The sequence below is a fragment of the Culex pipiens genome, chromosome 2 (assembly GCF_016801865.2).
Source record: "Culex pipiens pallens isolate TS chromosome 2, TS_CPP_V2, whole genome shotgun sequence".
Lineage (NCBI taxonomy): Eukaryota > Metazoa > Arthropoda > Insecta > Diptera > Culicidae > Culex > Culex pipiens.
In genome coordinates this window covers 113,366,185-113,381,822 of record NC_068938.1, presented here as the reverse complement: position 1 = coordinate 113,381,822, position 15,638 = coordinate 113,366,185, and the positions used below count along the sequence as shown (strand labels likewise).

General features: G+C 39.3%; 1 protein-coding gene across 7 annotated transcripts in view; it reads left to right on the top strand.

Moving 5' to 3' along the window:
• Positions 1-15,638, top strand: part of LOC120414670 (protein Wnt-1-like) — a 43,768-nt gene that overhangs the window by 16,083 nt on the left and 12,047 nt on the right. The gene's annotated exons all lie outside the window — the stretch shown is intronic.

Below are 15,638 nucleotides of genomic sequence, written 5' to 3'. Positions count from 1 at the left end.
TGTTCACGTCGCTGCCAGAGAGTGTTTGAGAAATTGACAAAATAAATAAAATAAACGATTTAATGAGCCGTGTAATACGAAAGTCAGCGAAACTATCGATGCTGCAGAAAAAAAAGAAGCACGAAAGAAAAGTATCGTAAACGTCTTTGGCGCTTGTTTGTATCTTTCCGACTCACATTCCACCCTCTGCAATGTTTGCGCTCTTTCTTACTTTCATTCATTCCCCCAAAACGGAACGACGGCGGAGGAGCATTTCTTCGGAATAATTCCCCTAATTTTTCCTGTTTTCGGGTTTCGGCGTGCTTTGTTGTCTTTCATCTGTTTTCACTTCACCATGAGCAACCACCAACCTCATTACTGCCAACTTCCATCCCCTCAAGTCGTTTTGCGATGTTTTGGCGCACATTTTCACATCACCATCGTGACGACGACGACGACGACGACGACGATGTGTGTACAAAACGCTCCGTTTAATGTCCCGAGAGGATGAGTAGGACTAATAAGAGCCGTTGATTTAATAATTGAGGGACAATGAGGTAAATTAGATCAATTATTAAAATCTGGTTCTAATGAGTTCTGATCTTAACTGTATCATAGTATAACATCTCTGTGATTTTGTTGTTTTACATTTTTTAGTAGACACGTACAGTCAAAAACGTGGGTTTTATAGAAAACCTAGATAAATGGGTATCAAAAGATTGGAAATTTTATGCCCTTTCCGATGCCACAAAGGTTGACTTGTGAATTGTGGACCGGTACGGATGCCGGCGGATTTTCCTATGACATAATTCCGGGTTGGTACGAAATTCCAACGAAAAATCTATTCTATCGATACAAAGACCCCGAAGCTTTATATTCAATCTAAATTATTTTTTTAATCAGTCAAGGGTGCCTATTTGGAGTTGGGAGACTAGATTTATGGTGATTTGTCAACAATTAACTTTATTTATGTTAGTTTTTCGATTTCTGTAATATTTTTTTTAAATAACTTTTTTTATAAATCATCTTTTTATGAGCTTATTGTAGCTTTTTGAGTTTCTAAACAAAACGTAGTACAAGGTTTCTGTCAAACATTGAATTGTTTACATGTTTCATCGCAAAATGTGCATTGTGCCAAAGGGGTGAAATACTTTTTTTTTACAAACAGTAAGTCTTGTGACTTTCCTTAACATTCCAACTCCCAGCCCCTCAAACAAGTTGGAACGGTGAATTCAACTCGCTGGTTCTTGGGCATAGCTCAACTAATCGGAACGATTCTTTTGTGTAGTTATCCTAGAACTTAGTCTAGATGATCCAAAAACTTAGTTTTATCTAATCTGTCATTTTTGTGATCAAAAATAACTTTCCAACTATTTTTTCGCGTGTAAAAAAAATCGTCAAATATTCTGCCAAGGGAGTCGTTTAAAAATAGTTGGAACGATGTTTTTGATCGCAGAAGTTACAGATTTGATCGAATCGAGTTCTGCAAGATTTTAGGAACATCTAGACATTTTTAAAATCACTGGAAACAAGAATCGTCCTGATTGGTTGAGTTAGGTTGAGTTATGCTCGAGCGAGTTGAAGTTACAGTTCCAACTTTTTTGTTCAAGTGTTAAAACAGATTGATAATTTTGTTGAAATCATTTTTAACATTTTTGCAAATCGTTACCTGCAGAGTAATTTAGAGTTTTGAAACGATTTGAATAGAATATTATTTTGCAATTTCGCCGTGAAACTGTCAGTATTTTATTTGCTGTCAAAAGAAACGAACTACTTTTCCCCAACAAAAAAAAAGGTAAAAAGTAAGGCACTGTTTTTGGTGCTGAAAAGTTGAACTTTTCAGTACTATTTTTATTTGACGTGCGACAAGATAGCACGACATCTCGATTTGCAGACAACACTAATGAATGTTTACCACTCGAGTCGAACCACATTTTTCGATTTTAGCTGTCTTGGTAGCAAAAAAAAATTGATTAGTTTGGCTTTCAAGAAAAAAAAAAGCTTCAGGTTCAAAAATCTAACCAAACATTCGAAAAAATTCCAATGTTTATTCTTCCACTTACGAAATTTATTAAACTTGACTTGTTCGTGTGCACTGAAAAAAAATTATGGTACTATTCATCAGGAAATGGTAACAGATTTGGTGAGCATGAGCATGAGCATGAGCATGAGCATGAGCATGAGCATGGTTGACTGCCAATGAGCTGCTACTCCGTTATTGACGGATCAGCTGAAGTTACACAATGAACCAACAGATGAATAGTGGGAGCTAATCATCCTCACTGTATAACCCCTGAAGATGTCAATACCGGCGCCCCCCCAAGGAGATACAGTTCAACAAAGGTAGGAATGTTAGTCCGATAGTTGAAGTTGCAGACTCATCAGACACAGAGTTTGTCGCTCTATACCTGTTGACACCGCATGAGACCGTTGAATCCACAGCATCTCCTTCAAGCATCACGGGAAGTGGGGGAGTTGTGTTAGTAGGGGAAGGAAAGGGAAGGTCAGGATTCATCTTGGTAGATGATATGACCAGAAAGTGAAACATAAACGTTGCCTTCCGAGCTACGACGCTATGAGAAGGACTTATCATTCGCGTATTTTTTACTTCTTACCGCCGGCGTGCCATCCGAGCAACGATGCTTTGGGATGGGCTTTCGAAATGAAATTTGAATTAACGTATTCGTATCGGTAACGTACAATTTTAAATAGATCCGGATTCATTATTGGTAGATGATATGACCAGAAAGTAAAACATAATCGTTGCCTTCCGATTCCGTATTTTTACTTCTAACCGTCGGCGTGCCATCCGAGCAACGATGCTATGGGAAGGGCTTTCAAAACGAAATGAAATGTTAGGTAACTTATTATCCATTATCAATTAAACCTCAAATAGTGCTGGTACACCGAAATGTTTCAATCGTTTTCATTAAATTCTTCGCGCACGACTTCTATGCATCAAACTTCAACACAAATGTCCAGTCCGGACCGCGAACAACCGGCTCAATTACAGAAATTCAACCTTTACAAGACGACGCGAAGCCTTCTATCAATAAATTAGAAAAAAAAAGAAAAACTTTTACTACTATCTCGCGGATTCCGCGCGTCGATTCGGCCACCGATCTCTCCCACGAACACCACACGACTCATCAGGAAATGGTAACAGATTTGGTGACAAAAAAAAAAATGATTAATTTTACCCCAGAAAATGATGGATTTTCATCAGTTTTTATCAGATTCACATTTTTACACATTTTTTATGTAATATTACTAAAAAAAAAGGGAATATTCAACCTACCAAATTTTCAACATTCCAAAATTCTACTTTTTTTTCTGTGTTTTTATGAACATGGGTAGATTGATAGAAGATCAAGATGCTACTTTCTGCCCGGGTTAACATGTCACTGTCACTGAATCCGCTTTGTAAATGTCGGCCCCGATACTCTTCACGGGTGTTTCCCTCAGGAACAGGGAAAGATTTACTTTTTTTGTTTTAGTTTAAAAAAAAGTTTATTTCCCGTTTCCCAGCGCGTCAAATACCAAGTTTTTATTTTTTTAGATAAACTTTTTTGTACACTATCAAGATAGATTTTTTTGTTTTTGTTAGCAATCTTAGTACGATTCGTACAATTCGCTTATTTACTCGAAAATTGTCAAATCAAAAATCTATTGGAATATATTTGGCAGCTCGAGTTTTCGTCTCACAATGGAAGCGAAAAATCAAATTTGAATTCTCATGATCAGCCTTTTAAATGTATGGATATTCCCCAGACAAAAATACGATGCAGAAGATTTTTTAGTCAGAGATCTATCTTAAAAGTCTGCAAATTCTGACAAAAAAACAAACCTCTCTAGGCATCTCTCCCTTCTCGGGATTTTCTCCAGTGAGCAAGCACACACATGTGGGAAAAAACGAGTGGCTTCGATAAAAGTATAAGACTGCGTTTTTCACATTATTAAACGAATCGATTTCAAAAGTACACAAACGCCGCCGACGCCAAGTTATGAAAAAAGGAACGTACACAAACTCCACTGTTTGTGTGTGTGTGTGTGTATGTTTGTGCCCGGTTCAGGTTCTGGTTCTAGAGCATGGGGAGTCGGTTCCATATTCGCTGGCGTGTGTACCTTGCTGCCGCCGCCGCGTTGGGAAGTATAAGAAATATATCGAACAGCAATAAAAATTATGATGCCGAATTTATGTGGACTTTTTTCCGACTCGATTAAACGGACTATTTATGGCATTATTTTTCGAAAGAATAAAAAAACAGTTCCCAAAGTCTGACTCGGGGGGGAATTTCTTAATTTGGCTGATTGCTGCTCCCAGCCCACGGGATGATTTATAGCTGCAAATATGTGATAATATAGGACGGTGTAAGTGTGAGTGTGACTAAATCATCAATAATGTCCCCTAAGTTTTAGTTAGTAAGAGACATCTTTATTAACAGTTAACACCAACCGTCGTTCGTGGGTGCGTGGAAAGAGATTGCCTAATTGCAATTTCCTCCTCCCTCCCCTAAACACTCTTTTCCAACCAATCTAGCTCTGATCCCTGATTCGGAACGTCTGCGGCTGCATCATGTTCTTTTTTTTTTGGAGGGAGGAGGATTTGCGGGTGGTGAGAAGTGAGCTGACAAATTGTGTCTACCCGGTGTAGACCCGGCTAATACCCGGCAGCTCAATATGTTTACTTCTGGGAAGCAGCATCTTCAAACAGAAACTTTTTGGAACAAGCCAGACGTCGTAAAAATAAAACTCGAAACAAACAAAAGTTTGCTCATAATTTTGCCTCCTGCTCGTGTGGGGGGAAAAGAAGTTTGGATATAAATTTCAACACATTTTTCTGATAAGTGCAGACACGCGCCCTGCCCTGAGGATATGGCCATTGACGCTTCATTTGTTTGCCTTGCTGCTTTTTCCTGGAACACGTCACGTTTGCCAATCTAAACTTAATCAATCTTTCCAGCTAGTTTATTTGGCAAGTCTTGAAGAAGACGAATTAGCTAACCATAGCGTAATCAGACAGGAATCTCTTAATTGGATGCATTTTCACTCATTTTGCAAGCTCAGTTTTATGTTTTGTTGCAAAGTACATTCCGGTATTTGGAAATTTTCCATACGCTTCCCTGATTTTTTTAAAGAAAACTGAAAATCGATTTCGTATCAATATTTTGATAAAACTTTACAATATATGGTTACATTACATGTGCAATGTTTCAACCAGTAATGTTATCAAACTTTTTACAACGTATTTTCATGAAAATTATACAAACTGGCCATTTAAAAACTAAATTTTACTACTTTTATAGTTTAAATCAAATAATAGGTTTAACTTAACTGAATGTTGAAAATAAGTTTACTGATACTAAGGAGCATTATTTTTACAAAATATTAAGATTTTTTATGTTTTAAGCAATATATTACAGAAAATGATAGTAAAAAGTGAAGATTGCGCCAATCCTTCGCACACAGCGCCTTGTGTATTTTAGCTATGCTGCAAACCGCCTTTTTCTTATTAAAATAAAATTAGTTTTGCAAAAATGTGTATCAACTACTACACCCAACCGGCGGTCGCATGATTTTGATGCATGGCGGCATGAAAGTATATCAGAATCTGCATGAAATCTGTCCTCATGCATTTTTTGCGATATATGGGTATGACATTTTTGCCCGTTACCGACAATTATCGACATTACCGACGGCTGATTGATTGTATTGCAGAAAAAAATCTTAAGAACGAGGATTGAACCATCAACTTCTAGGTTGCTGATCCGACATGCTACCACCGCGCCATAGACGCTTGATGAATAGTTAGTGACAGAGCGCGAACATATTGTTCTCTCTGGAGTGTTGAAACTAATGACTTGGCCAGCGTAGCACAAGACTCAAACCGGGTAATCCCAGGGTCGGCAAACTACTAGGTGATTCAAGGGAGGATCGGTTACAACAGAAAAACACGGAAGGATTTCCACTTTTCATCAACACTTTATTTGGGGTTTTGTTCGTGTGGGTGTGGGTGTGTAAAGTGTGAGTTTTTCAGGGGCTAACATACCGTGATCCGCTCAGCTGATGGTTTGCGGGCCGGCAGAGGAGTTCGTTCAACTTCCACTCTGCGGCGGGAACTGCCCCAAGGGGGGGGGGGGTATTGTTGTTGCTGACGGATGCGTCGGCCCTGCGTTCCTTGCTGCGGTTCTCTGGTCTTCGGCGCCAGATGCAGCGTTGTTCGCCGATCTTCTTGGGCGGCGTCGGTTCTTCCGGCTTCCGTGCCGGGATGATGGACGACCAGCGGGCGTTGCTGGTACCGATGGGTAGGCGTCTTCCCTCATTGGCTGATCGGCAGCCCCAGAGTCCACTGATGTGGGCGTGCCGAGAGGGGCCCCTCCTTTGCGGTTAAGGCCAGCGGCCTGAGGGTGGTCGTCCTTGACGGTGATGGCGCGGGGAGGCGCCAGACGACGGGGGTGGTCCTATTACGGTTAGACGTGGGAAGCTACCGGCAGGGGATTTACGCAACCCAGGCCGACCAATCCGAGATGGACGAGCTGCTCGCGGAAACCTCCTGGTTCCGCCGATGGGAAGGGCGATTGACGACCCTTCGCGGGAGCACGACTTGTCCACTCGGACGCCTGTTTGGAAGAGAGCGATTTTCCCCAAATCGACTTCCCTCATAAGTTTAGCCCAAGTCCATTTTCCCACCATTTCCTTTCTGACGTAAGCAAATGCGCCCGCAGGAAATTGGTGGACATCAGCCTCGCTTACACTGATACGCTTCGCCCCCTCAAAACTGTTGTAGTGTAGTGTAAGTGGTATAAAATGCTGAGGCGAAGCTTCAATTATCCAGAATTGTAACCAACGGTTACAGTGTTGTGCGGGGACGCGCCAGCATTATATGTGTTGGTGAGAACTGCAGATCGCTGACATGTTTACAAGTGGGCAAAATTGAGCTATGAGCTTGCTGCAAAAACTGTTATAAAATGTAACATTTTCTGTAGCAAATCCACTGCTGCAGATTTTGAGCGATATATATTTCCTTTGGGTGTACCATCAAATTTTCATTTTTTTTTTTGCTTTGTGGGTGTCCTTGAGTCAGGGGTATTGAAAAACACACAAAAAAGAAAAAGGTGCAATTTTGTTTATTGGACCTATTTAACTTTTTTTTTATTTAAAAAAAAATCCAGAAATGTACTACCGTCATTAGGGGTGACATTCAGACTGGGGGTGAGATTGGGTGGAACAAAGTCTAGGCAGCAGGCTTGGCCGAATGGTTAAGCTGTCCGCTTAGTAAGCGGAAGATCATGGGTTCGATTCCCATCTGCTCCAACCTTCCGTCGGATGGGGAAGTAAAATGTCGGTCCCGGCCTTGGATGTTGCTCCGGTGGAATTGCTGGCAGCGGTTGGACTCGCAATCCAAGGGTCGTCAGTACGAACCCTGGAGTGGAAAGTTCCTTGGGGTAAAAATAGGTTTGGGTGCTTTTCCCATTCAAGTCTTTGGACTCCTAGGTTCGAGCAGAAACTTGCAATTGGGTCCTAAAATGAAGCTTAGATTGCTGATATTATTTTCCACAACACGTTGTACGATCACAAAGTGTTAAAAATTGATTTTTAAATCAGCTTCGCGGTCCTTCTTGACAGATAAAGTTCTACTTGACAGCTCGTTCCAAGGGGACCATAGTTGATCCATCGAAAAAAATGTTGTCTTGTCAACTTTTGTTTGCATTAAAATAAGAAAAAGTGATCAGAAATGGGTTAATCAATGTACATAAAAATTTACATCGGGCTTTAGGACCCTATAGAGACCACAAAAGACCTGGGGGTCGTTATAGTAGATGGTTTGTTTTTTCGTTTTTTTTTTGTCATCTTCTAGACCCAATGCCATTCCTTATGACGGTATCAATAAATTGAAAGTGAGACAGTGTGCGTGCAAAATAGAGTTATACCTTCTGATGTGGCGTGGTAAACATTACTGTCACTGGACAAGAGTTAAACACGATGTTGCTGATTTGACAGCTCAACTGGTCCACAAAACCAAAACAAAAGCTTTGCGTAATAACTGCTACGGGAGACTATTTTTGAAGTTTTTATGAGTATTTCAGATTTAGTTCAAAAGCTCACTAAATGAAACAAAAACACGCAATTTATTTTAGTTTTTTTTTTTCAATTCAGAAGTCACTCTAAGGTGAGCACACGAGTTTTTCGTTCAAGATTTTTGTGGAGATAGCCCAACATATTTTAAAAAGCCTCACAAAAAATGCATGATGCAATTTACCACGGAATTCGATTTTCCAGACAATTTTTCATAAATGTCTTCGTATTAATCACTTTCATTTGTTATCCTTTTCAAAATATAGCGGATCTTGCCTTCGGTATGCCCAAAGAAGCCATTTTGCATCATTAGTTTGTCCATATAATTTTCCATACTAATTTGGCAGCTGGCCATACAAAAATGATGTATGTATGAATATTCAAAAATCCGTATCTTTTGAAGGAATTTTTTGACCGATTTGGTGTCTTCGGCAAAGTTGTAGGTATCGAGAAATTAAAAGTGAGAGTGTGTGCGTGCAACATGGAGTTAAACTTTTCAAAGTGCCATGGGAACCTTCACAGAAACTGCACAGAAAGTTTAACTCCATGTTGCACACTTTTAATTTCTCGATGGAAAAAGACTATGTACACTTGCAATCAAAAAGTATTTTAGTGAAATTTTGATAAAGTGCACCGTTTTCAAGTTAAATCCATTTTTAGGTGACTTTTTTGAAAATAGTCGCAGTTTTTATTTTTTTTTTAATTAGTGCACATGTTCGGCCACTTTTGAAAAAAATATTTTTGAAAAACTGAGAAAATTCTCTATATGTTGCTTTTTTAAACTTTTTTGATACGTCCCTTAGTTGCTGAGATATTGCCTAGCAAGTGTTTAAAAACAGGAAAATTAATGTTTTCTAAGTCTCACCCAAACAACCCACCATTTTCTAATGTCGATATCTCAGCAACTGATTGTCCGATTTACAATGTCAAAATATGAAACATTTGTGAAATTATCCGATCTTTTCGAAAACAACCTTTTTAAAAAATTTAGATCAATGTTAGTCAAAAGGGCCAAACATTCAATATTACGCCCTTTTTAAATGTATGTCTTGTTTTAAAAATTTCGAAAATATGAGAAGATTTCATAGAAAAACATTCCAATTTTCCATTACAACAGCCTGGGATCGAACAGCACACCTGACAACTGAAATGTATCTTCCACGAAGCACTCGAATCCTGTGCTGGCACACAAATTTACAATAGACCCAAAAAAAAACAGAACAACACCGGCCACATTTGCCGTAATGGCTGATTTGTATCCTGAAGCAAAAAGGGAAAAACCACAAAAGCAAAACAACACCCCCTCATGCAAGGGAGAGAGAGAGAGAGAAAAAAAAAGCAGTTGCTGATGCCTCATGCCAACATAAAATATCAGATTTCAGCAAAAATTACTGATGATGCTGATCCCTGGGACGGGGGGAAAGGAATTCTACGAATGGTTATTTTATGATGAGCATAAGCGCATAACATAAAACGGTAGCATCATGTGGAGGGGGGAAAAGGACGAAAAAAAGCGAGGCAGCATTCAAAGGGATTTATTGTTTTCCAGCACAGAGTAAAACATGGATGTTCGCATTTTTGTTGGTCGGTACATTCTGGTGAATTAACTGAGAAATCTACTGAAGGAGAGTAGATCCTGATAGCTTATTATGAAGTTCACATGATGGTGCTCGATTTAAGGCATATGTCTTCTTCTTAAGGACTACAAATGATTGCAATCAAACTCCAAAATGTTGTTAGTGAAGCTCGGTATTGGGAAATTGTTCAAAAATTGAATTGGTATTAATTGCACCAAATATAAATCACAAAAACCACAACCTGTAACCGCTCCGAGCCCCCCATTTTCTAAGTAAAAAGGGGAGGTACTTTCTCTCTCTATCGTGTGCATCGTTAGAAAAAATGCGCCGCCCAATCAAAACTCGCCGAACTCTCGGCCAACGGCTAAATCTGGTTGGACAAGCGCAAAATTAACTACACCCATTTGTGACTACTGAACGTCCACGCATCTGCGTCGGGTCGTTATTTGTGCTGAAATATGTGCACTATCGACTACTTGGCAAACGATATAATCGTAAATTTTTGCAAGATTTGCACGTACGAAGCTCCCCCCTCCCTCCTTCTGCAATTGCAATTGATGCAAGTCTTGACGATCTTTCGTCAATTTCGAAATAGACACAAAATGACCACCAGCCCGAACCATCGACTTCAATCAGAATATCTACACGTAAATAAAAGAGCACAGCCGACGACAAGTTTAACGACAACTTGCTGTGTGGCAGCGGGAAGGAATAATTGTGTAACGAATCGGAAACCTTCATCTTTGAGAAACCAATAATGTCTATAGAGAGTAGGTACTGAATGCGACTGCGGTACATTACACGAGAGTTAAGTACCTCAGTCAGATGAGGACTGTGAGAGTGGGGAGCGAGGGAGAGGAAGGTAAAACGGGGCTTTTAAAGTCAGGCATAATTAAGCTGCAACATTTTTTCCAACCGATCCCACACCCCTCCCCTTGGACGGACTGGCTGGGCAGAGAACTTCAGAAGTTGCACCGGCGGGCTGCACTGTTGTGATCGGTTTGGCATCGATCAGATCGTCAAACGGTGGGTTTATTTGGTGGTCATTTTATTATTTAAATTACAAAAAAGAATAAATTACATTTCTCACGATTTTTATAGTTTGGCGATTTTCAAAACAATTTTATTTTTTTTAATATTTTTTTCTGCAGTTTTATTTTATTTGTTTTGCCTTCCTCACTGAGGTAAGGCTATAATCCTGCTCTAACAATGAGGCGTTTTTTCTATATTTTTCATTAACTCTCTTTATTTTTGCTTGTAGGGGAAATATGCCCATTTTAAGCCTAATAAGCGGTCGTGTTTGAATGATGCTGGATAATCTGGATTGTTCCTTGAAATTCACTAAAACCAAGTACACCAACGAATAGAGCAACTCTTTGTGAACATTTCTGTTTATTTTCACTTTTATCAAAAGTTATGCTATACCTTTTACAAGCATTTAAAAAAATACTTCAAAAATGCATTCTAATCAGTTGAGTGCATTTTCTATTTTCAGCTTAGTTCTTTTTTTCTTCCAGCGCTCTTTTGGGTCTGCTTAGTGCGGCCAAAATTGATGAAATTTTAAGCGAACACTCACGAAAAGTATAATTTATAGCGAAAGTTTCCTGGCAGCACTTGCTCACTCCAACAGGCGCTGCACCAGCATGTTGGTGGTGTTGGTGGCCACCCTTTGTTCTTTATTTGCCTTCGCACTTCGTTCGGTTTTCTTCAGCCTTTGATTGGAATGTGTAGTCAAAATTGAAACTTCAAAAGACTTAGCGCGTTTGTTTTTTTAATGGTGCTTGCTAATTATTTACATTTTTTTGGGATTATTTTTCAAGTGAGTGACTAAGTAATGGTCAAAAGTGTGATATTCTCGAGTATAATCCAATATTAAAACTTTATTATTTATAATACAAACGGGAGACAGATGCTCCATCTTTATTGGTCCAACTCTGACTGACTTCCTTCACGCCAGCTGCGCACTACTCCACTCGCAGTTCTACACGATTCCAGCGGTTTACCTAAACTACACTAATATTTAGGATGCCACAATGTTCAGGATGCCACAAAAAGAACATGTTGCCGGTAGTTGGAAGAAATTTTATATCTTAAGCGCTTTGAAATCGTTAGCGCAAGTGAAAAGATATTGATGGCGACTTTCGTTAAGCAGTTAACCGTCGTCGGTTAACCTCTGATCTTGCGTGTGGATGTGTGTGCCACCAAAATGATGAGAAATGGTTTCGCAAAATAGAAATTATGATCAAACGTGCATTAAATTTGATCTTTTTGGTCAGTAAATGGCATAAATTTGAGCGCTTACTCGAGGCGGTGCTGTTGCTGGTAAGTTTATATCCTAAATAGTATTTTTGGAGCTTAAATTGAGCATCAAACTCTTCATAAGACGAAGATAGGTGCTTGATTAGAAAGGGTATATTTCCCCTATTATCTGCTAAAAAATTATATTATTAGCTTTGAAGTTTTAAAAAATACGTTGAAGAAGCAAAAACATTGGTAGATTCCAATCAAACGAAACAAATCACCAAACGAGTAATTTTCTAAAATTTCAACAGTTCGACGTCGTCGTGCTATCTTGCCGCACCCGCCATTTTGGTGTGTTCCGAGAAAAACACGTTTTAATGTTTGACCTTGAATAAACAAGAACAAGAGCACGCAAACAATAACAAACACGTTTTGTTTGGCTGACCATTCTGTGCATTGTCCCGAAGTTTGGTTTAAGTTGGTTGCTGGAGTCCCGAGTTATAATTAAAAATGTTTACGGTAGTCTAACTTGTACGTGCGTCAAACGCGTTTTGATCCGAAATCCCTTTGGCCAATTGTCGCACTTACATCAATTTCCAGAGAGTGACAAGATAGCACGACAAGATTGAAAATTCTTTTATATGTAGAGTGACAACAATGTACGGGTTTTTATTGAATATCCTAATTTAAATGTCTTCGCAGGCCAGATCAGGCCTTGTCGTGTGAAAAGCCTAAGAACAAATAACTCGTCGCCTTCGTGCTAACTTGTCGTACGTGCATTTCGGGCCAGATTGAGTTAAAAACGCAATTTTGTGCAGCTCACAATGCCTCACCTTTTGACCTTCACAGATCCCCAAAATTCGAATTCCCGAACAGCGAAAATTTGAATCGTCATTCTTCGATGCTTTGCGCCATTTGTCGGAATTATGGAGCTTTTAATCGCAAATAAGTTCTAACTTTTTTTTGTCCAATTCTGGAGTTTTTTTAAAAGGTCCTATAAACCATTTTTTTTTTTGCTTTTTGGGTGTTTTTGTATACCCCTGACTCAAGGCAGTTCTTAAAACACCCAAAAAGCTAAAATTGAAAATTTGGTTTATAGGACCTTTTCAAAAAAAAAATACTCCAGAATGTATTGTCCACATTGGGGTAGGCTGAAATTTGCTAAAAAGTATCCACGGGGGTTATGGATGGTTCCTATATTTTATTTAATAAAATTGAATTTGAATAGAATTGATTTATAGAGTGAAGGAGCTATTACACTACCGCAAGCAAACAAACAAACTCGCACTTTTTTGTGTTTGACAGTTTGCCAAACTCGCAAACTTGTTTGCGGCAAACTCGCAAACAAGACAAAAAGTATGCAGGCTGACGTTTGTACAAACAAATCCAGGCAAACAAACAAAGCAGGCAAACTGGCAAAAAGTGCGAGTTTGTTTGCCGTAGTGTAATAGCTCCTTGATTGATACAATATCTTGGGCCAATCAGTTTCAAAAATGGCAATGATTTTTTTTATTAGGGTGAAACTCTGTCCGTGCATTGTTTATGTAAATGTATGAAATTCTATATCTTGAGAAGAGAATTTTTGATCGATTTGGTGCCTTCGGCAAAGTTGTAGCGAGTTGTGGCACTATAACCACGGCAAATAGTGTCCAGGACATTTGTGGAAATACAGTGTCCCATCCCTAGAGGGTCCGGGAGCACCAAAAGTTCTTAGCATGGTGGCTCCCAACGATTAATTGCCTAAACAAACAGGAACGTGAGCGGGGGATCCCCACGTTTCTTCCTCCCCTGTAGATTCAGAACTGTATTGCTGTTTGAACATTCGTGTTTAAACTCAATCCAATTTAACGAATCATCTTTGCGGTTAACTTTACGCAGTTGGCCTGGCCGCTTTGACGTTTGTGATGTTTCAATGCATGTTAATGAAATGGCGCACTGCAAATGTTGATAATGACAAGAAGACGCTAGGCATCAATAAACCTAAGGCATTCTCCAGGATGCCCTCGAAAGACTGGCTGCGATAGGGTTAGATTAGATTAGATTTGGTGTCTTCGGCAAAGTTGTAGGTTATGATTTGCAATTTTCGCAAAAAATGAAATAAAAAAGTTAAATAAAAAACGGATTTTTTCCCGAGTGCCTATATTCTAAAAGTCCTAATCATAACCTACAACTTTGCCGAAGACACCAAATGGATCAGGAAATCTCTTCTCAAGATACAGATTATCATACATTTTCAAACCCATTTTGTATGGAGAGTATTCTGGAAAACTAATGTTGCAAAATGACTGACATAGGGAATGCATGGACAAAGTTTCATCCTAATTAAAAAAAAATACAAAGCAGAGAGAACGAGGCAACGGCTCAAATGAGAAAAAATAACATTTTATTCGCTGAAACAGAATTGCCATAAACCTATTGAGTATTTTGTCACAGTTATCAAAAAATTCTTATTAAAACACCATTTTAGAAATTTCTGAAAATGTCACAAAAAATGAAGGGGATAGTTACAAAACATTTTTTTCAATTTCGATTGATTTACTAGAGAATAACCCCTATGCAAATTGATAAATCCTTCAAAAACTGCCCGATTTTCACTCGCAATGACACCACAGTGCTTCGCGAGCATCATCATTGGTTGGGCGATGGGCGATTCGCGCAGGAATTAATTTCTTTCGCAGACGCACATGTGTGTCCCTCCGCTCTCGCGCGCCCCTTTTGGACGACTAAGCCACGCATAATTATTTAATTGGCTTGCGGTAAACTCGGGGAAATTATTTAAAATTAATTCACATTCATTACGCGGGCCAATTAACCAGCAGAGCGGCATATTTTCACACAAAGTGGATCACCATTTTTCGAAAATTGACAACCGTTTACAAACTAGCACCATCAGCCATTTCGTCAAATTGGCCTCAATCACCTCCATCGAAAAGACTGCAAACATATCGAGTAGGGTCGAAAATGGAGCTGAGATTTACGTAAAAAAATCCCAAGCTCGTTACGCCGTTGCTGAACCTAATAACCGATGGCTTGCGTCGTAAATTTAATGTATTTTCTTCGATTAAAATTAATTAAACATACATTTTACCTGAAATGAGTGGCCGAGAGTCGTCAGCGGCTCAGACTTTGGTTCATTTGGTGGAACGAAACGTTCGTTGCAGGCTGGACCGTCGTCGGTTGGCGGCTCGACCCATGATAGCAGGAAAGTACAAGTCTATTTGCCTGTTGGTTTATTTCCTTTAATTTATGAAATATAGAAAATAAATAACGTTATAATTGCTCATTAGGCCCGAGTCACTTGGAGTCGTTTGTGCCAGAGGGTGAGCAGGATTTCGGACCACACACGAGGTCGTCTTCGCGCAGCCCGAGTTAAAGTTGATGATGCATCCACGAGTTGTCTGGGGGTAATTAGCCTACCCCCATGAGTGTACATCTCGGTTTGTTTGTACAGTGAGTGGGGCTTTACAACTTTGGCTGAAGAAATATGGATGGAATTCCAAGTACCATTTCGCATCGATATGGTCAGTTGTTCAAAGAACCGTCCAGATTATATCTTAAATTTACAGATCAAACAAGGGTGCGTTGTGACACTAATCTCAAAAACTGTGATTCAGAGATTTCAAAGATTTCTCTTCGCCGACTGAAAAGACACTTTGTGACTTTGTGAATATTTTGAGCTGTAACAAAATTCATCAAATACACACACACTCACACACACACACACACACACACACACACACACAAATTTCATTTTCATTATGTTAT